Source organism: Equus asinus, chromosome X, assembly GCF_041296235.1.
Source record: "Equus asinus isolate D_3611 breed Donkey chromosome X, EquAss-T2T_v2, whole genome shotgun sequence".
Lineage (NCBI taxonomy): Eukaryota > Metazoa > Chordata > Mammalia > Perissodactyla > Equidae > Equus > Equus asinus.
The window spans coordinates 53,193,567-53,215,285 of record NC_091820.1 but is presented as its reverse complement, the minus strand read 5'-3'; the positions used below and the strand labels follow the sequence as shown (position 1 = coordinate 53,215,285).

General features: G+C 39.3%; 1 protein-coding gene across 1 annotated transcript in view; it reads right to left on the bottom strand.

The window, feature by feature from the left end:
• Window positions 1–21,719, bottom strand: part of AR (androgen receptor) — a 156,300-nt gene that overhangs the window by 131,761 nt on the left and 2,820 nt on the right. The gene's annotated exons all lie outside the window — the stretch shown is intronic.

Here is a 21,719-nt window from a genome sequence, read left to right as displayed (position 1 = left end):
GCCTGTCATACAAAGAAGGAAAAAAGTCCCAAAACAGACATGCCTACTTGAAACAAGCCTCAAATGTTGAGTCTTAATAAATAAGAGGGGCTTTTGGGGGGTAATAGGGGAACTTGGAAGGTCTTCTCTTCCAGCCATCTGCTGACTCTGAACATGTAACCCCCTCTTTTCACACCTGCTCAATGCATAAGCAGTCTACTGCCCTTAGCCTGTAGTTACTAAAATTGTAATGTGGCTTGTACCCACCCCTTAAGGCACACATTTTCAGGCTTTTAGGGAAAACAGGACTAGGTATCATCACTGAAGCATAGCATTTAGTTTGTGATCATAAAAAGCAACACTTTAAATCTATAAACCCTTTCTGAGTTTACAAAACACTTTAGACTTATCCTTTCATCTATAAAATTAGAATTTATGTTCTAATTTACAAATGAGGAAATTCTGACTCACAACTGTTAACTTGTCCAAGGTTACACAGATAGTAACCAACAAAGTCTGTACACAAATCCTTGTATTTTAAGCATAGATTCACTGCTCTTTCACAGACCCCAGTGTTCTTCACTCATGGCCCTCTTGGTAGTCATTCAACTTCTCCTTCCACTTTGGTCCAGTCAGAGGGAAAGAAAACCCTGGCATGAACTCAGGGCTGAAAGGAACTCATGTCAAACTCCCACCTCCATGTCTGCACAGAAAATAGAAAAGCAGGAGGCGGTGTGGCACTTGGCTGAAAGGCCCTTGGAAAAGAAGAGAAGGAAGGCTTTCCCCATCATCGTCATTACTCCTAATTCTCAGGGAACACCATGGGTAAGTTTCTGAAGCTAAGGAAGTAAAATAGAGATGATAAGTTTCCCAGGAGATTCATATCCCAAACTCATTTTTCCTGAATTAGCTGTGACTTTGATTTTCCATTTTACAGTTAAGAAAGGCACTTAAGACCATGGATCAAGGCTCTGGACCTCAGTACCCATGAAGGTTGTAAAACTTTTTCTGAGGATTACTTAACAACATGCTAGAGAAAAATAATGTTGAAGGGAGGCAAGAGTCTTTGGCTAATTGAGGGTAGATTTAATGGCCTGTATGAAAAATAAAGCTGAAGTGCTGTGGAACAGTGAAAACAGCAGTGAGGCCACAGGAAAAAAAGTTGAAAATGGAAATTCAAATCTCAAATCCACCAAGTTACTCACTGTGTGACCCTGAATAAGTCATTAACCTCTCTAAAGTTCAGTTCCTCATTTATAAAGTAGAACTAATAAGAACAGCCTAAAATCAGATTAAAGATTAAACAAGAAAATACCTTGACAACATCTAATAGCACCTATCATGGGATGGTAATACTCAAAAAAATGTAATATTTGATCAGAATCAATTTACCCATGCTAGAAAAGAGTCTTGAGTGTCAGGATTTCAAAGCAAGTAGAATAGTGATGTTCCAGGTCTGCTGACCATTTACTTGAAAAAATGTAAGATCAGCTCTCACACAACAATTCTTGTCACCCCGATCCTCTACACAATACATACCCATAGGGCTGGAACTCACTACAAAGACCCAAGTTTCCAATAGCTCCTACTTAGCAATCCCCCAGCTCCCATGTACCATCACACCTAACTCTCTCTCTCTCTCTCTCTCTCTCTCTCTCTCTCTCTCTCGCTCACACACACACACACACACACTCACAGGCTGAAACGATTTACTTCTGTTCTTAGGAACGCAGGATTACATTAAAAGGTAGCTACTCATAAGGCTTCATATTTATGTACCCAAAATAAAAGACATCCCCATTTTTAGGAGTGCCATAGCCACTGTGCATGAGTGATATGACTGGAGATTTTGGTAATGGCATTTCATAAGCAGCTGCTCTTATGTTTACTATTGAGATATTGAGTCCACAGTCTATGACATCTTTCAGGTCTGAGACAACTTCTTATTTCTCTTCGTATCCTCAGAATCCAGTACAGGCCTGGTGCAAAGTTGGCACTCAGGAAACGTATCAATGTGTAAAAGAATGAATTAGTGAATTAATGAATCAAATGTTTATCATGTAACCAGATCGATATTGGTGAGAATTAAATCGATGCTCCACAAAGGACAGAACAAATCTGTAACTCAAAGTTGGAAATAATGTTTCCAAATCAAATATGTACTTATTTATTCGTTTATTCAATAACAAATCTGTGCAGTGAGCTTGAAGACAATTTAGATCTACAATCAAAAACTCATGGTCCTGGGCCAGCCCCGTGGCCAAGTGGTTAAGTTTGCACACTCCGCTTCAGTGGCCCAGGGTGTTGTCAGTTCAGATCCTGGGCACAGACCTAGCGCCACTCATCAAGCCATGCTGAGGTGGCATCCCATACAGGGGAGCCAGAAGGACCTACAACTAGAATATACAACTATCTACTGGGGGGGGCTTTGGGGAGAAGAAGAAGAAAAAATAAAGAAGATTGGCAACAGATGTTAGCTCAGGAGCCAATCTTTAAAAAAAAAATTCATGGTCCAAATCCTGGTTTGCTCACTTATTGTTTAAATTACTGTGGAATGTCCCTTAAGTGCCTAGTCTCAGTTTTCTCATCTGTGAAATGGGGATGTTGTGACTACCTCCAGGTGGTTTTGAGAAGCAAAGGAGCTAAAGTGCCAGAAAGTACTTAGTGAACTTTCAACTACTTTATACTTCCTGAGAATTGGAATCATTTAGTCTCAAAATATGTCCAATGACTCCACTCCCATTTTTCAATCCTCAACTATTTCTCATATCAATTGGCTATATAACAAAGCCAGCCACCATACTCTCTGAAAATCTAAAAACCGAATGCAAAAGGGAAATACAAATATCAAATCATTATTTTGTACACCTGAAACTAATATAATGTTATATGTCAATTATGCCTCAATAAAAAAAGGAGGGAGTCAGGAAGGCAGAGGACTATGTCTCCTGCCAGCTTCAAGCAACTTTTAGTTCACCTGATCTCTTCTAGGTTCCTGATATGGCTGCCTGAACAATTCACTGCTGCCACTGATAAAAGATCTTAATACCAACCTTCTACAGTCATCCAGGAAGCGTCCTTTCTGGATCCACTCTGGCTGCTCTGCCCACAGGTGGTTTCAGCAAAGTCAGGGGCTATGAGAAAGATTTTGATGGGAGGGAGATGGCATGGCGGAAGTGGAGTTAGAGGCTGTTCCAGTCATAGGAGACAGACTGAGGAACTAGACATGGCAAAAGTAAATGAAGGAAGGTGGCAACGGACAAAGAAGAGAACAGTTGCCTTGAAAGAGAAAGGAGCTTGGAGTCTGTGGAAAAGGGTTCAAAGAGGCCAGGACCAATAAAAAGCTCAGGGCTTCATCAAATTTCTGGACTATAGGTTTACAGGATGAAAACCCGGGGGACAACTGCCTCTGAAGAAGCCCCAAACTGTACTTACAATGAACACTTGTTAACTGCTAATTTCTCCACTAATAAATTCAGAAGTGCAGTGGAGAATAAAGTGGAAAGAAATATGTATCACTTTCCAGCAACTGGCATGCACCATGGTAACAATGAACGTGACCAGAAACTGAAAAGGAAAGAGGGAAATGAACACATCAAGCTGACACTTTCATGCTACTCTCAGCTACCAATAGCAGGAGCATTACAATTCCAGACAGCTGACCCACTGGTACAAATTCTCCCTCTCTCTCACCCTTACTCTTTTATAAACTGAGAAAGAAACCAAAAGTGATAGAATAAGAAGTCTTAATAGATGCTCTCTATAGTCTTGGGGGCTACAAATGGGTCACCTTGTCAGTACCCAAGGGAGAAAGCCAAATAGATTTCACCTCTCAACTTACTCCCCCACAGACTAGGGTATAGTCCTTGCCTTTTACCATCTGCCAGCCTGCTCTTCAATGACTCAGCAGATCTTTAAATATACCCAGGCAAGGAGCTGCTCTGAGACACAGTAAAAAAAAAAAAAAATGTTTTAATCTGTTTAGGGTGTTGAGAGGCGGTCAGGAAGCTCCTTTTATTTAACATGAGGTTCCCAAGCAAATTCAGCACTGCTCTGAAGCTCTCTCTCTGTGCTAAAGACCTTGTTTTTGTTCTGCTGTCTTCCCTTTGCCAGCTGTGTGGAGCACAAGGATGAGAAGGGGGATGGTTCCGGGCCATGGAAGGAGTCAAGGAAATTCCTGCCCAGTGATTTCTGTGGGGGAAGGGGACCAATGTGTGCAATGGAGTGACTGGTTTAAATGTAAGGGCCCTAAACTCACCAAGGGCACAGATTTTGCACTGGGTCATTCTGTTCCCTGTGGAGGACCATGATCTCTGGCTGAGAGGAGGGGGGTCTTCTCACTCACTCTCTCTCTTCTCAGACAAGCTCAGTCTTATACATTGAAACAAGCATTAACTAGTAAAAGATTTCAGCTGGGCTGAGGGAAGTAACTTAATAACTCACATTACCAAAGCAAATCACACTCCCCGTTATCTGCAATGACCTCATGCTTACATTCCAGCCAAAGCATTTTAGGGACTCGGAGCTTTGTGGAGGGGAGGAACGGACAGCAGTGGCCTGGGGAAAGGCCCATATACTTCACTCAGAGTCTAGCCTGTGCATTTTCCCAAGCTTTGCTTGTTTGGTCTAATAATAATAATAATAATGATAGGTATCATTTATCAAGCTTTTATTCTGGGCCAGGCACTGGTCAAGATGTTTTACATTCATTATCTCACTTATCCTCACAAGACCCCAAGGAGGGAAGCATTAGTATCATCACATGAGAAATGAGGAAACTGAAACTAGAAAAGATTAAGTGGCCCAGAACACGTAGTTAGTAATTGTCAGAGCCAGGATTTAAATCAGTCTGTCAGATGCCAAAGCCTATGCTTGAACCTCAATACATTATACCTTAGCCCTCACTCCAACTTCTTTCCCAAGCACCCTCAGCCTCTCTGATATTTATTAAAAATCCATAATTTCTGTAAGGTATGCCTAAAATCATCCGGATGGGCATTTCGGAGTCATATATAGGCTTTCAAAATTGTTAGGAAGTGACTGTGGAAATCATCTACTGTGAGTCCAAAACTCTGCCCTACATGGTTCCCAATAAGTCCAGCTTCTTCCTAAATGTCTTCAATGAGGGTGAATTACTACTTATGTGATACTGCCAATGGAAAGAGAGTGATGAATAAGAAGTAAATTGACATTTCAGCCATCTACTAAGTGGCATGCCCTTTACCTAAGTTGTTTTATTTAGTCCTCATAATAATGCTGTGAGGAGAGCATGCTACAGATGAAGAAATTAATGCTCAGAGAGGTTAAGTTACTCACCCAGGGTCATATAGTTGGTAAATGATTGTGCCAGAACTGAAAGCCGGGTCTGATCTGATGGCAAAGTCCCTTGTACTTTTCTTCAGTCCCTCCTTAATGAGGAGCAAAAGCCCTTGGGGTAAGGAAGGCTCTCAAAATTTGCCTAGGTCCATGATCTTAAATGTCTAGAATTGTCAAGCAAATAACTTAAGTGAATAAAGCAGGTTGCTGGTGTCTGGGCAAACTGGAAAGTGCATGCCCCACTAGAGGAGCAATTGCTCCTCACCTTCAGCTGGTTATTCCCATGCAGGAATGCAGGCCCAGTAATTCCAGATCTTCATTCCCAAAGCTCGAAATCTGAATTTTTATGTGAAATGTTAGCAATTAATTTGATAAACACACACGTAAACACACACACAGAGGTACAAACAAAACTCATCTGGCCCATGTTGGCAACTTCTAAGGTAGGGTGAAACCACTCTGAGAAGATATTTTCCTTTTACTCAACTGTAATCTATCCTCAATGGTTTCGCCCTCTGGGGTACCACAGAAAAATATCTGACTCCTTTATTTCATGACAGTCCTTCAGATATATTGAAGCAATATATCTCCCATACCTTCCCATACTCAACCCAGCATCTCGGCTTCTCCATACTTTACAAGAGGAGATGCCTCATGAATGCTGGGGTTGAACACCACATTGCAAATGTGGTCTGACCAGAATTTAACAGAGCAAGGCTATCACTTCCTTTATTCTGAACCCCATATTTGGATTAACGGAACTTTCTATCCACCAGTTGTTTTTGGCAGTCACTTAATACTATTGGCTCAGAATCACTTAATAAAGAAATACCTAATATGTTTCAAGCTAAGCTATGTGGTTTGTACCTCTTACACAAAGATATACATGAAACAATCTTTGCCCTAAAAGAAAGCACAATTTAGAAGAATATATAAAACATGCGCACATATAATTATAAGTTAAGGAACTAAGTACCATATTGATAGAGAAGGAAAATAGAAATCTAAAAGATATTAAGCACTGGCTCTTGACTTGTACCTCACATCCATCAGGTCATCTGATCCTCTCCCCCTAAAATCTCACAAGCTAGAGATTTCTGGCCCCAGTTTACAGATGAGGAAAATGAAGCCTACATTCTTTCAACTATATCATGTCATAGAGATCACTTCTCAATGGGTTGGGGGATGAGAAAGTTCATCTCGTAGGAGACTGTATTTGAGCTAAGCTTAGAAGAATGGATAGTATTAAAATTGGGATAGACTTCAAGGCCAAAGGAATAATAGGAAAAACAAGTTCAAAGAATAAACGAGTGAGGATGGTTTAAGGTGACAGTGACTAGATCCATTTGGCTGGAGTATAAGATTTTTGTAAGGGAATTATAGAAGTTGAGGTTGGAAAAATAAGTCAGATCATGAAAAGCCTTGAACACCAGACTTAAAACATTTGGACTTGAACCTATAAGTAAATGGAAAGGAGCTGCAATTTCAAACATGCATTACATAACGGCTCAACAAGGCTTCCTCTGTGCTAGGCACTGAGAACAGAGAGCTATATTAGAGTTCCAACTCTCAAGGAGCTTATAGACTAATGGATGTTTAAAGGAGGATACTAACAATATTGTAGCTGAACTTTGGGAAGGTCAACTTGGTGGGATAAATACAATATGAATCAGAGAGCAGGAGAGAGGACTAGAGAGAGTAGGCATGAGGTCACTGCACTAATCCAGGAAAGATGTGATGAGGATTTGAACTCAGGTAGAGGGAATGACTGAGAAGGCTTTGGGAAACAACATCACATTGTTTCACTACCCTAAATCCCAAAGCCTCCAACGCAGTTTTCCAGGACATTGTGGGGTCATCTCCGATAGGAACACTGAACCTGGAAGAGTAGAGATGTCCCCAGAAAAGAGCCTACTCTACTCAATTCCACATCTCACCTGTCATATTTTGAGTCAATCTAGCACCTCAGCAAGTCCCAGCAAGCGTCCAAACAAACAATATACCATCTGAAAATATGAGCATGTTTAAGATTTTTAGTCTATTATTAGGTATTTGGTGACTGAAATGTCTCAGTCTAATTTGGTCTTTTTTATTTAAAAGGCTGATCAAACAGATTTTTCAAATGAACAACTGGAAACTCCTACACTAGACACTTGCTAACCTTTGTAGTTTTAAACAAAGATGAAAGGGAAAGAGGGGTAGGCAGAGTAAACAGACCCAAAACATGTTTTGGAATCCTTTCTACACCCAAACATCAAACATCAAGGGTTTCCAGCTTTACTCACAACTCTCGGTTTATGCGACCTCTTCACCTAATTAGAGGTTGGACAATTCTTCAGAGGTGGCCCAAAATGACAAGTTTGAGAAGATGCTTTCTCTTATGCCCTGCCAATTTTCAAAAGAAATGCCTAAGTAGTTATCACTTATATGAGTTCTGAGATTGCACCTTCTTTAAAAAAAAAAAAAAAAAACCTGGAGAGAAGCAGACTTTCATAGTAGCCTACTTCCATTTACATAATAACAAAAAAGTTATATTCATGAGTTCCTATGAGATCCCACACAACCCAGTGGGCAGTTCCCCTTTTTATTTAGGGCAAATACCATATGCTGACATTTCTTCCCTGACACTTGCGTTCCTTTTGTCCAATGTCTAGAAGGAGATAGATTCTTATCACTGTCCCCATTCTCTGTACAAACTTGGCGATGCAGAAAGTTAATTTTTTAGAAAAAGGTGAGGAGCAGGGCAATACAGAAGGAGGAATAGAGGGAGACAAATCAGTGTGAGAAGGGAGCCAAAGTGATAGAATGCGAAGAGGTCTGGCAGTCTGGAGTATTAAGTTCAAGCTCTGGTTCTGCTGATTACTCACTACGTGACCTTGGGCAAGTATCTTTCCTCCTAAGAGCCCTTAAAGGAAGCTTGTATATTTTAAGGATAAGAGTTGCTCAATGTTTGAAGTTCAGGCACAATATTTTTGTATTAAAATAATTCTGTAGTATGAGTAGCACTCCTTTCACTAAATGTAGTGGAAAAGAATGTAAGTTGTGGAGATGGACTGCCTAGATTCTAATACAGACTCTTCCACTCACTTGTTCTACAACCTTGGGCATGTTACTTAATTGTTCTGTTCCTGTTTCCTCACCAGTAACATGGAAATGATAACAGTGCCCACGTCAGAGAATTATTTTGAGGATTAAATGAATTAACACATGTAAAGCACATAAAACAGTTCCTGACTCCAAAAAATCAGCTGTTTAATTTTTCTTATCTTGGTAGCTCTCCTATTTAAGCATGCATTTGATTGCCCAGATTTGTAGTGGGCTTTGAGATTTTCAAACACCTTGGGATCTCTAGGCCTTTTCCAATAATTTCTATAGTTCTGCTTTCCAATCCTTATTGTAAATGATCAACTTCTTTCCACCACTCCCTTTGTGTCCCTTCACCTTCACTTTAATCTGCAGCCACTCAGCTATTTGGTAAGGATCAGGGGACTGTAACAGGGGCAGTACATAATGAAGTCCATCATTTGCCAGTCTTCTGGGATGGTAGAGGTGAATGGCTGGCTAATCTGAGAAGCTGCTACTATTACACAATGGTTAAAGCCTCATGATTACAAGCCAGACTTTCTGGATGTGCACACAAGCTCTGCTATTTCCTACCTGTGTGACCTGTGGGCAATTTACCTAACCTCTCTGGGACTATTTACCAAGGTTGTTGTGAGAATTAAATGAGTTAATCCATGTAAGGCACCAAAATTTGGCACACAGTAAGTGCTATCATTATTATTGCTATTATTATAATTCTTTGTTCTGAGTGGGGAATCACTTTTCCAACCTAGACTTTTCCAAGGAAGTAACAGACAACTAACTGTCAGAACAGGCTCTGACTAAAAGGCACTAGCTTTCTGTGTGACTTTGGTCAAGTTCCTTTCCATCTTGTGCCTCAGGCCCCTCATCCATAAAATGATCTAACTGGACAAGATGGCCTCCTTGGTTTCATGAACTCCTACATCCTATGATCTCAGGCCATTTCTGTTCAGATTCTCTGTAGGTTCCAGCTTTGATCAAAGCTCAGTGGCCTTTAAAAGTCTGCTTACTGTGTTTTTCATGGATAAATTATTTTGGTATGTGGTTCAGTAAAAACACAATAAAAATATTTTGGTCTCATCAGAGACAGCAGCCAATTTGTGTGGTGTTCCAGTTTATTCACTATTTAGTTTAATTACCAGGTTTAAGATTTAAGTAAGAAGAAGAGACACACTCTCTCCCCGAAATGAGGTCTCGGAATAACACCGAGAAAAGAAGCACCAAGTTGGAGTCCAGGAGAACTGAGTTTGCACTCTCGTTCTGTTGCCAGCTTGTTGTTTCACCCTGACAAGATTCTACCCTTCTCGAGAACTCTGTAAAGTAAAAGGCGAGAGAGGAGAGGGCACCAAAGGCCTAGGTGATCTCTAAGGTTCCTTTTAATCTCCTTGAAGAGCAAGAAAGCTGACGGCACTGCATCAAAATTAACTGAGAAGAAACCATCAGGATGTTCACTAGATAAGTCAAACTTTATACATCCAAAATCAAACGCTTGATTCCTACCACCTTGCACACACATACCTGCTCCAACTACATACAATCTTCACCATCTCAGTAAATGGCAATCACATTTTTCAAACTGCTCAGATCGAAAGTTTGACAATTAGCCTTGACTCCTTTCTTTTTCTCACAACGAATAGCTAATCTGTCAGTAAATGTTGTCGGCTCCACTATCAAAACACATCCAGAATCCAGCCACTTCTCATCTCCCTCATCAATACCACCCTGGTGTAAGCCACCATCATCTCTCACCTGGATCACTGAAGTAGCCTTATCTCTCTGCTTACCTCTTGCTCCTACGGTCTCTTCTCCACCCAGACAATATGTAAACAAACAAATGTATAAAATATCAGAGTGGCAGATGTTATAAAGAAGAAGGATTCTGTTAAAATAGAGGTCAGGTCATGTTACCCCTCTGCTCAAAACCTTCTGATGGCTCCCCATATCAGAGTAAAAACTAAAGTCCTAAGGAAGACCTGCAATGCCCCTCATTAACTCTGAGCTCATCTCTTATCACTCTCCACTTACTTAAACCAGCCATATAGGCCTGCCTGCTACCCCCATCACACGAAGTATGCTCCTCCCTCAGGTCCTTTGTAATTGTGGTTGCCTATCTCTGGAATATTCTAACCCCGGATATCTCTATGGCTCACTTCTTCATTTCCTTCAGGTCTCTGCTCAAATATCACCTTCTCAGTAAGGCCTTCCCTGAACAACAAATATAAAATAGTCCCTCCCATATCAATCTCTATCTCCCCCACCCTGCTAAGTTACTCTTCATGACACTTATCACTCTCTGACATTCTACATATCTTCTCTCATTAAACTGTAAGCTCCACGAAGGAAGGAATCTTTGTCTGCCTTGTTCATTGCTGTATCACTGGTGCCAGTACAGAATTTGGCATATAGTGAATGCTCAGTAAGTATTTGTTGAATAAATGCAGTCTATAAAGTAGGATAACAAGCATATTGGTACCCAGCACTCCCAAACAATCCAGTCCATCAGTCTGGTGAGTGGATAAGAGACCCAAAAGCCTTAAGAGCTTCACCAGTTTCTATGATTGATGCCAGTTAAGGTTTCCTTTGCCTCTCTGAATCTCCTATTTCTTATCTATGAGATGAGAGAGCTGTGTGATAAAAAAAAAAAAGGAAGATTCGATTTGAGGAAAAAAAGAGCAGGACTGAAATCTCAGTTCTGTCACTTTGAAGCTGTTTGACTTTAGACATGTTACCTAATCTATCTGAACATAATATTCACAATAACAGTATTATAATAGTATGAAAAGTATTCTAATACTGTAAAACCTGGCTACTTGTATAGGGTAGAAATGAGGATGAAATCCAGAAATGGAATATGAAACTGTTGTAAACTGTAAAGTGCTAATGGAACATGTCCAATGTCACTGTTGCCTGCTCCACATTCAGAAAAAGGTATCAAGGAGTCAAACAGTGTTACTAAAAAGGTTTTGCACTTTGGGAAAGAACATCTCAGATAAAATACTAAGTACCACGGTAACTCATTTATTGTCTGGTTGTAGGTGGTTCTGGCTCAAGTTATCCTGTGATGTGTGGAATCCACCAAATGCGGCCAACCATTCCCAGGGAAATCCTACCACAGGACACTTGCAGTCCCCCTAGTGGCCAGATCGTGGGACTACACTTCCACAAGCAAGGAACTTAACCTACAGAAAACAGAGCCCATGATTAAGGGGAGGTGAGGGGCATTTTGAAAAGCTACATCGTCTAATTCAGCAAAGCCTTTGTAAAAAAAGTTTTCATGTGTCCCTTACTCCCAGAATTGTTTGATTTGTGCTTCTCAATTCCCTCCCTTAACCAGCACTCTAAAACCCCATTTATACAGAACCTCAAAGCAAGACACCATGATCAATGGAGACTTTGAGAATAGAATTAATAATTCCTTTTTTTTTTAAAGACTGGCACCTGAGATAACAACTGTTGCCAATTTTCTTCTTCTTCTTTTTTTTAAAGATTGGCACCCGAGGCAACAACTGTTGCCAATCCTCTTTTTTTTTTTTTTCTGCTTCTCCCCAAATCCCCCAAGTACACAGTTGTATATTTTAGCTGTGGGTTCTTCTAGTTGTGGTATGTGGGACGCGGCTTCAATGTGGCCTAATGAGCAGTGCCATGTCCACGCCCAGGATCCAAATCGGCGAAACCCTGGGCCACCGAAGCAGAGCACATAAACTTAACCACTGGGCCAAGGGGCCAGCCCCGAATTAATAATTCTTGATATGGCCACCACACTGGGCATCTTCATTGCTGTCATGCCAAACTTAGACCCACTAATCACCCTCAATTTTAATTCCTCAAATTATTGCAGACTTGTATAGTTGAAGATATTGAAAAATGTTCCTAAAAGTGCAATGGTATAGCCATTAGGTTTGTGTAAGCAGCTGGAGTCATAATTTTATGTTTTTATATGTTGTTCTCTGGAGAAAGTAAATGCCACTACTCCTTTTGGTGTGTATTTCTAGATGAGAAAGAAACTAACTAACTTGACTGGGGTAGCACGGTTGGAAAAGGAGAAATAGATTTCAACCCCTTACTTGGGTTTACTCTTTATTGTCTTTCCAGAGGTACCACCTCCTAGTGTTTGACATATCCACCAAGACCTATAATCCATTGCTTGAGTTCAATGATGTCCCCACCTAATCCATAAAGGATAACAGGTAGCCACTGGTAACACTGCTGACCACTTCAGCCTACATCAATCCATTTCTTTTCTGAATGCTTACATTTAAAAAATCTGTACCATACAATCCAACATGTCATCATACTGGCATCATGGTGGTGCCATTCTACTTTGTTTTTGTTTTTTTAATAGCTATAAGCTCCTTGAGTGCAGTGAACTCAATATTTTCCCTTAATTGTGTCCCCTTTACTCTGATCTCCTCCTAGCACACAACTGGTCATATAGCAGGTGCTTAATGAAAAGTGGTTGACGAATACTTTTTAGAAATCACTTTATTAGAGTCATCTCTAAAAACAGCTATGCCACAATAGGACCTTTTGTTTGGCGGCCTGCAGTTCACTTACCATTATCAGGACACAATAGCTATAGCTGTTTAGATATGACTCTTAGCTTAGGGTGTTAACGAGGTCGAAGTTCAGTCCTGTTATAGGTGAATCTTGTCTCTGCTTCATAGTTATGGACTGCATTCCCGAAAAGAAGCCCAAATTATATGAGAGTAAATGAACCATTTCCTCATCTAGAAATACACACCAGAAGGAGTGGCGGCATTTACTTTATGCAAAGATAAACATAAAAACATAAAACTATGACTCCAGCTACTTACACAAACCTAAACATAAGCCAAATACAGCTAGTGATTTCTTTAGCCTTGTTTGCATTTGTTACCTCTTCATTTTAGTTTTCTGTATAGAAATGATTATTATTCCTCATCCCCTTGCTAATAGTTCCCAAACCCAAATACTAAAAAGAGGACTATTAACTGTATAAACCTTATTAGGATTCTTCCTACTATTCTCTAAAGATGTGAAAATTTTAGAGATATTCTTCTATTCACCCAGGATAGGGCTGGTATTGCCAATTCCAATTCATAGCTGAGGAAAAGTGTCCCCATGAAGACTTGATACAGGATGACACAAACTATGCTTTAACTTTCAGCACAGCAGCAGAAGCCTTCTGCCTTTTCTGTGCGTATGTGTGAGGAAGATTTGCCCTGAGCTAACATCCATTGCCAATCCTCCTCTTTTTTTGCTTGAGGAAGATTAGCCCTGGGCTAACATCTGTGCCAATCTTCCTCTACTTTGTATGTGGGACGCCTCCACAGCATGGCTGATGAGTGGAGTAGGTCTGCACCCTCGATCCGAGCCTGCAAACCCCAGGTTCCTGAAGTGGAGCATGTGGAACTTTAACCACTCGGCCGTGGAGCCAGCCCCAGAAACCTTCTGCCTTTTAAATCCCAGAGGCATTCAAAATTCAGGTACTTTCAGCAAGGTTGCAGGATACAAGGTCAATATATAAAAATCAATTATATTTCTATACATTGGCAATGAACAATTTAAAATGGATATTAAGAAAACACTTTCATTCATAATAGCATCAACAATTAAAATATTTAGTAATAAATTTAACAAATGAAATGTAAAACTTATACCCTTAAAACTAGGAAACATTTTTGACAAAAGCAAAGAAGACCTAAATAATGGTTATGGGTCAGAAGACTTAACATTGTTAAGATGGCAACACTCCCCAAACTGATGTACAGATTCAATGCAATCTCTATCAGAATCTCAATCAGCTTCTTTGTAGAAATTGACAAGCTGATCTTAAAATTCATACAGAAATTCAAGGGGCCTAGAATAGCCAATAATAATCTTGAAAATGATGAACAAAGTTGGAGAACTCACACTTCCTCATTTAAAAACTTACTAAAAACCATACAGTAGTTAAGACAGTGTAGTATTGGTATAAGATCAATGGACTATAGTTCAGGATCCAGAAATAAACCTTCACATATACAGTCAACTGATTTTACACAAAGGGTGCCAAGACAGTTAAAAGGGAAAAGATTCAGCAAATAGTACTGTGATGACCGGAAATCTACATGCAAAAACATGAAGTTGGACCCCTAGTCACATTTTGTGAGTTATATAAAAACCAACTCAAAATTGATCAGAAACCTAAATTTAACAGCTAAAACTATAAAACTCTTAAAAGGAAACCTAGATGTAGATCTTTGTGATCTTGGATTAGGCAAAGCCTTCTTAGATACGACATCAAAATCACAAGCTACATAAGAAAAAAATGGATTAGACTTCATCAAAACGAAAAACATTTGTGTTTCAATGGATACCATCAAGAAAGTAAAAAGACAATGCACAGAATGTGATAAGATATTCACAAATCATAATTTGTTACAGGACTTGTATCCAGAAGGTCTAAACAACACTCTTACAATTCAGTAATAAAAAGACAAATAACCCAATTGAAAATGAACAAAGGATCTGAATAGACATTTCTCCAGAGAACATATACAAATAACCAATAAGCACATGAAAAGATGCTTAATATTATTAGTCATTAGAGAAATGCAAATCAAAACCACATTGAGGTGCCACTTCACACCCACTAGGACAGCTATAATTAAAAAGACAGACAATAACAAGTATTGGCAGATATGTGAAGAAATTGGAACTCATACATTGCTGGTGGGATTGTAAAATAGGGCAGCCACTTTTGAAAACAGTTTGGGAGTTATCAAAAGGTTAATAAACACAGGAGTTGGCCCCATGGCATAGTGGTTAAGTTAGGCATGCTCCACTTTGGCGGCCAGGGTTTGCAGGTTTGGATCCCAGGTACAGACGTATACCACTTGTCAGCCATGCTGTGGCAGCCATCCACATACAAAGTGGAGGAAGACTGGCACAGATGCTAGGTCAGGGCTAACCTTCCCCAAGCGAAAAAAGAGGAAGATTGGCAACCAATGTTAGCTCAGGACTAATCTTCCTCTCAGACAAGGGAAACAAAAGAAAAAATAAACAAGTGGGAATTCATCAGACTAAAGAGCTTCTGCAAGGCCAAAGAAACGAGGCTGAAAACAAAGAGACAACCCACCAACTGGGAGAAAATATTTGCAAATCATATATCTGATAAGGGGTTAATCTCCATTATATATAAGGAACTCACACAACTGAACAATAAGAAAGCAAACAACTGGATCAAAAAGTGGGCAGATTGGATGAACAGATATTTTTCCAAAGAAGATATACAGATGGCCAATAAACACATGAAAAGATGTTCAACATCACTAATCATCAGGGAAATGCAAATCAAAACTACATTAAGATACCACCTTACGCCTGTTAAAAAGGCTATAATCACTAAGACTAAAAATAATAAATGTTGGAGAGGGTGTGGAGAGAAGAGAACCTTCATACACTGCTGGTGGGAATGCAAACTGGTGCACCCACTATGGAAAACAGTATGGAGATTCCTCAAAAATCTAAAAATAGAAATACCATATGACCCAGCTATCCCACTACTGGATATCTACCCTAACAACTTGAAATCAACAATCCAAAGTAACATATGCAGCCCTATGTTCATTGCAGCACTATTCACAATAGCCGAGACATGGAAGCAACCCAAGTGCCCATTGATCAATGATTAGACAAACAAGAGTGGCATACACACACACACGCGCGCGTGCGCACACACACACAATGGAATACTACTCAGCCAAGAAAAAGACAAATTCATCCCATTTGCAATAACATGGAAGGACCTAGAGGGAATTATGCTAAGTGAAATAAGCCAGTCTGAGAAAGACAAACACCAGATGATTTCACTCATATGTGGAATATAAACTCGTACATGGACAAAGAATATAGTTCAGTGGTTACCAGGGGAAGGAGAGTGGGGGGTGGGTACAGGGGATGAAGGGGTGCACTTATGTGGTGACAGTCAAGAAATAATGTACAACTGAAATCTCACATTGATGTAAACTATTATGAACTCAATAAAAAAATAATTGAAGAAAAAAATATATATATACTCAGGGAAAAAATAAACTGGAAGAACCTTACAAAGCAAGAGGTTATGTCTCAGGGTGCAATTAGAGATGACTTGTTTTATTTTGTAATTTTGTAAATTTATGTCATAACTTTTCTCTATTTTCCATAATAAACAATAATTACTTCTATAATCAGAAAATAAACAACAGTAATTTTTTAAAAAATTATCATTCATTAAACAAATATATGGACCAAGAGAACAGATTAGTGATTACCAGAGGGGAAGTGGGTTGGGGGCAGGCATAAAGTGTGAAGGGGCACATATATACAGTGATCAACAAATAATAATGTACGACAGAAATTTCACAATGTTAGAAACTATTATGAGCTCAACAAAATAAAAAATAAAATGAAAATGAAAAAGAAAATGTTAAACACAGAGTCACCATATGACCCAGAAACTCCACTCCTAAGTATGTACCCAAAGGAATTGAAAACACTTTCACAAAAAAAAACTTGTACGTGAATATTCACAGCAGTATTATTCATAATAGCCAAAAGGTGGAAACAACTCTAATGTCCATCAAATGATGAACAGATAGATAAAATAGATCAGATAGATCTATATAATGGAACGTTATTTGGGTATAAAAAAGAATGAGGTACTGAGGTACGCCTCAACATGGATGAACATTGAAAATATTATTCTATGTGAAAGAAGCTAGTCACAAAAGACTATATACTGCATAATTCCACTTATATGAGATGTCAGAATAAGCAAATCCATAGAGACCAAAAGTAGATTGGTGGTTGATAGTTGCTCAGAGTTGGGGGTGGGAGTTGACTGCTAAGTGATTAAAACATTCTAAAATTGATTGTGGTGAAGTTTGTCTAACTCTGAATACACTAAAAACCATTGAGCTGTACACTTTAAATGGGTGAATTTTACAGATTGTGAATTATGTCTCAATAAAGCTGTTATTAAAAAAATAAAACTCAGGTACTGCATGATGTAAATTGGCAGCATTCTCAAATAAGCAGCACTTCAGAGCTATAAGCTTATTTAGATGAGCGACTCTCAACCCTACTGTGGCCTGCGGGTTGGCAGCAGGAACTGAATCAGTGTGAAGGAGAAGGGGTGGTGGCACCCATCAATCTGCAAGGAATTATGTATAAATCACAGTATGTCATCTCTATGAGCAGCCACTGAAAGTAGCCCTTACTGAACAACAGTCTAAAATACCATCAGAAAAACTGCTCTAGAGAGGTTCCCCGCCGTGGTGAACAAATGTTACAGAAAACGCAACTATTTCTACTCCCACAACTAGCAAAGAGGTGTTCATTAAGCACTCTCCTAGCCTACTCAAACTTACGTAAGTGCTGGTGAATAAACTGGAAGACCCTTGGTCTTTTCTTCGAAAAGGTTGGTATATAGATATGAAATTTCATCATTCTCTTCAATATGACGAATGCCAACCACTATTGGTAACTGTTCAGAACTTTACAAGCAACGAAAAAAAAGTCAATTTTGTGTTTAGGACGAGAATAGCTTACTCGGAATTCAACATCTCAGAACTTGATGGAATGCTGGCAGGGGGAGTCTGAGGTAGAATAATTTAATATCTTTCTTTGTTTTCAAATGATTAACTTACATCTAACATCAGCATGAAAGTACACTTGTAGCAAGCAACCTCACAAACAGATTAGGTATTGCTTGTGAAAGTGCAGCGGAGGTCTGACCCAAACAGAGCTTTCTCAGAGGGAAGAGGGCTCAGTTATTCTCAGGCTTTGAGAAAGGGTTGCCAAAATGGCCAGTAGAGAGAGAGAGAGACAGAAATCAAGAGAGACAGCAGCCGGAAAAATACTTCATTACATTGCCAAGTCCTCAAGCCATCTCGTTCAGCTCCCTCAGCAGCTGTTGAATCAGGCTCTCACCTCAAGGTAGAAAAGCCTCGCTATTCATTTTGCAATCCCTTCAAAGTCATGCAGTCTTAAAATAGAGGTTCTGGGGTTGATCTGATCTCTTACTCTCCAGATTTAAAAAAAAAAAAATTCTTTCGGAGCATGCCACAAGTGTAATGAGAAAAATATCCTGAAAAGTAGAGAGAATCTATATTTCAATGTCAAAAACATGAAAGGAGTGGAATGAAAGAAAATCAGGGACAGGCAGCACTTAAGGAAGCTGCAGACAAAGAGAAAATGGTGGAAGAGTAAGTGGTAGGGAGAGGTTTCTTTTTCCTCTCCAACTAACCTCGCAAAACTCGATTTTTGTTTGCTTTTTGTTTTTCAGAATCATGATTTCAGATTTGGTTATAAAATAAGCCCCTTGCTTGCCACACCCATCCAGCATTCTGCTCCCTGCTTAAGCAGAGTTCCGACGGAACTGGTGGTCTTGATGTTACCATGAAACTAATAATGATAATAATAATAATAATAATAAAATTGTCCATGTCCTTAACTTCAACTCACATAATCCCACCAAGAGCCGCCATAGTACAAGTGAGACTCAGGAGACCAAAGAATTCTGTTTTAAATGCATATATGTACACCAGATGAGAAAATTAATACAGGGAAGAAAAACACTTAAAAAAGAAAATTAAAAGTGTGAGTAAATTCAATATATTATATCAAAGTTTACAGCTCAAAGAACGGAAGTCTGATGACGTAAAACTAGCACTGGCAAGAAAGCACCCCAAAGTGACCCTGCAATCGGAAGGCTGCAGATTTCTTGGAAAATATTTCTCACTGATGTTAACCTTTGGCTGAGCTGAGAGAAATACTTTCTGGACAACCAAGAGGAGCCTTCCATCCCTACCTCTTGTACATATTTCCAAATAGGGAACGACGCAGTGTGGTTATTTGGTCCTCAGGTTCTGATTACTGGTACCCAGACAGAACTCACCACCTATTTGTTGACCATGGAGAAAGGATGCTACTTTCCAACGTATTGACACTCAAGCCCTACGAACAATAGACCGTCAGTCTATCTTGGTCCCAAAGCAAACTTTTGCTTTACAAAATAGACAAACTGCTCCTCACAAGATAGTCATAAAAAGCTGCTTAATAACTGAGGAGTAGAGAGAAGATAGAAAGAGGAATTAATAAAATGTCTTTTTAAAAAATAACCAATAGAGAAAGGCAGGATTTGCCAATCTCAAAGCACTACAAAAATACTACCTATAATGAAGACCAGAATAAATTACCAAAAGAAAAATTAAAATGTTCTTTTTGTATCTGGATAAATTATCTAAACCCCAACTCTAATTCCTACACAGCCTCTCCTGGACCTCAACTCCCAAGAATAAATATTTGTCATATTATTGTTCTGCTTGCTGGGATATAAGGGGCTCTACTTCTGTCAAGTGGGACAGTGGTCAATTAAGAAAGCTGTGGTCTTGTTTGATCTCTGAAAGAAGGCAGGTCCATAAAATATCATCAGGGTTGTACACAAGCCTCATCACTTTTTACTATTCCTTCTGTTCAGACCACATGCTAAATTAAGTAAAAAAGCGGGGGGGGGGGGGCACGTTCGGCCTCTCTCCTCCCTGCAGAAACACTGTAGATGTATAAAGTTATTCAAGAAATTACTAAAGTTAAAAAGAATCCCCCCTACAATTAACTAATGTGTATGAACACACACAATTGGAAAAGGGAGGAATCCAACAGGTTATTGGAAGCCTCTACGATTTTGAGATTTTAACTCAAAGTTGGCAAATAATGCATGCAATACAGAGAGGGTGGAAGTTCTGGTTTTGGCTTAAAAAATCCCTTGCCTCTCACCAAACTGTGCCCCTACAAAGAGAGAGAAAGAAAAAGAAAGTAAGACAATTTCAACTTTTAGATTGGGATTGGCTGCACTCTGATGAAATTGAAAATTTTCAAAAAACTGACTCAAGGATTTTCTATATCCTAGAAATGAAAATTCTTTGTCAGCTCACAAGATAGGAACACCAGTTTTTCCTTTCACTAGACTTCCACAACCAGTGCAGCAATCGCAAACCAGGAAAGATTAAATAATCTTGTACTTTCTTTGGATACTGCTAAATTTTCACTAGTTGAGGTCATTAATTTAAGCAGGTCTTTTTAATAGGGAAGTTTTTCCGTTAAGACCTGGGATAAAATCACCTAATTTACTGTACACCTGATGGGAAGAACTTTTTGTTGTCTATAACCACCTCCTGAAAATTTCAGGTTATGTCTTGGAAGACACACATCTCAACAAATATGTGGAATCATTCATTTCTTCCCTGTTAACTGAGTTAGTGGTTGGGGGGGTGCACGCAGAAGAGGAAGGATCCAGTGACTGGGTTACATAGTAGGTCAAGAAGCTCCTTAGATATTTCCCCTCCTCCTCCTGGAAAAGTTCACAGTAGAAGAGGGCTCCGCTGACTAGGATAGCCCTAGGAAAAAACTAAGCCTGCCGAGTAAATCTGTTCTTATAAAATGAAGACCTTTTATCCCATGGTATAACCACATTATGAAATTTTTTTTAACTCCAAATTAACAGAGTAAGACTTTGACAATATAAATGAACCCTCTGAAAGTCCTGTAAGCCAAACGTTAAAAAGCTAACAGGATGTAAAGCCTCGTACGAAGCTGTTTCTTCAATAGCCCACCAAAAAATATTTTATGAAGTCCTATCCTCCTCTTTCTGTGCCAACACTGTGCTATCAACCTTCAAAGAACAGAAGTGTCAGTGAAAGGAGGCAAACCGATAGATTTAAGTTGTCAAACAAAGATGCTAAGGCTAACAAAGAAATTTTGGAAAGGTCACAGAGAAAAGAAAATAGTTACAGAAACAGAACAAGACACAAGTCCGTGGGAACATCACTACCCAGCAGACCTGAGGAATTAGTTCCCCAGTCAATATTCCCTTCCTCACTGAGATAAACTAATATCTTAGTTTGCTTTTGGGGAAAAATCTTCAACATGGTCTCCAAGAAGCTCAACAACTGTGGTAAGGAGGAATTTTTAATAATCCAGAACACACTGACGACCACTTTGCTCATGTCCTAACTAAAACTCTTAGGCAAAATTATGGCTCATAGGTCCCTAACAGTTCTTACTCAGTTTGGTAGCAGTCATGTTTAAAATGTAAGCATGTAAGCATGTTGAAAACAGTCATGTTTTAAAATGTAAGCATGTCCTTAAAATGAAGGATTATATTGAAGAACCTCATTCCTCCCACTCAAAAGCAGATTTCTGAGCACACTGGAATAACAGGAACTCCTTTAAATTTTTTTCCAACACTTTTATAAGTCAACTCAAATCTGGCTAAATTGTTCTTTAAAAGAATATTCTCCTCTTTATAGATCTGATGCAAACTTGAAGTAGGGGACTGT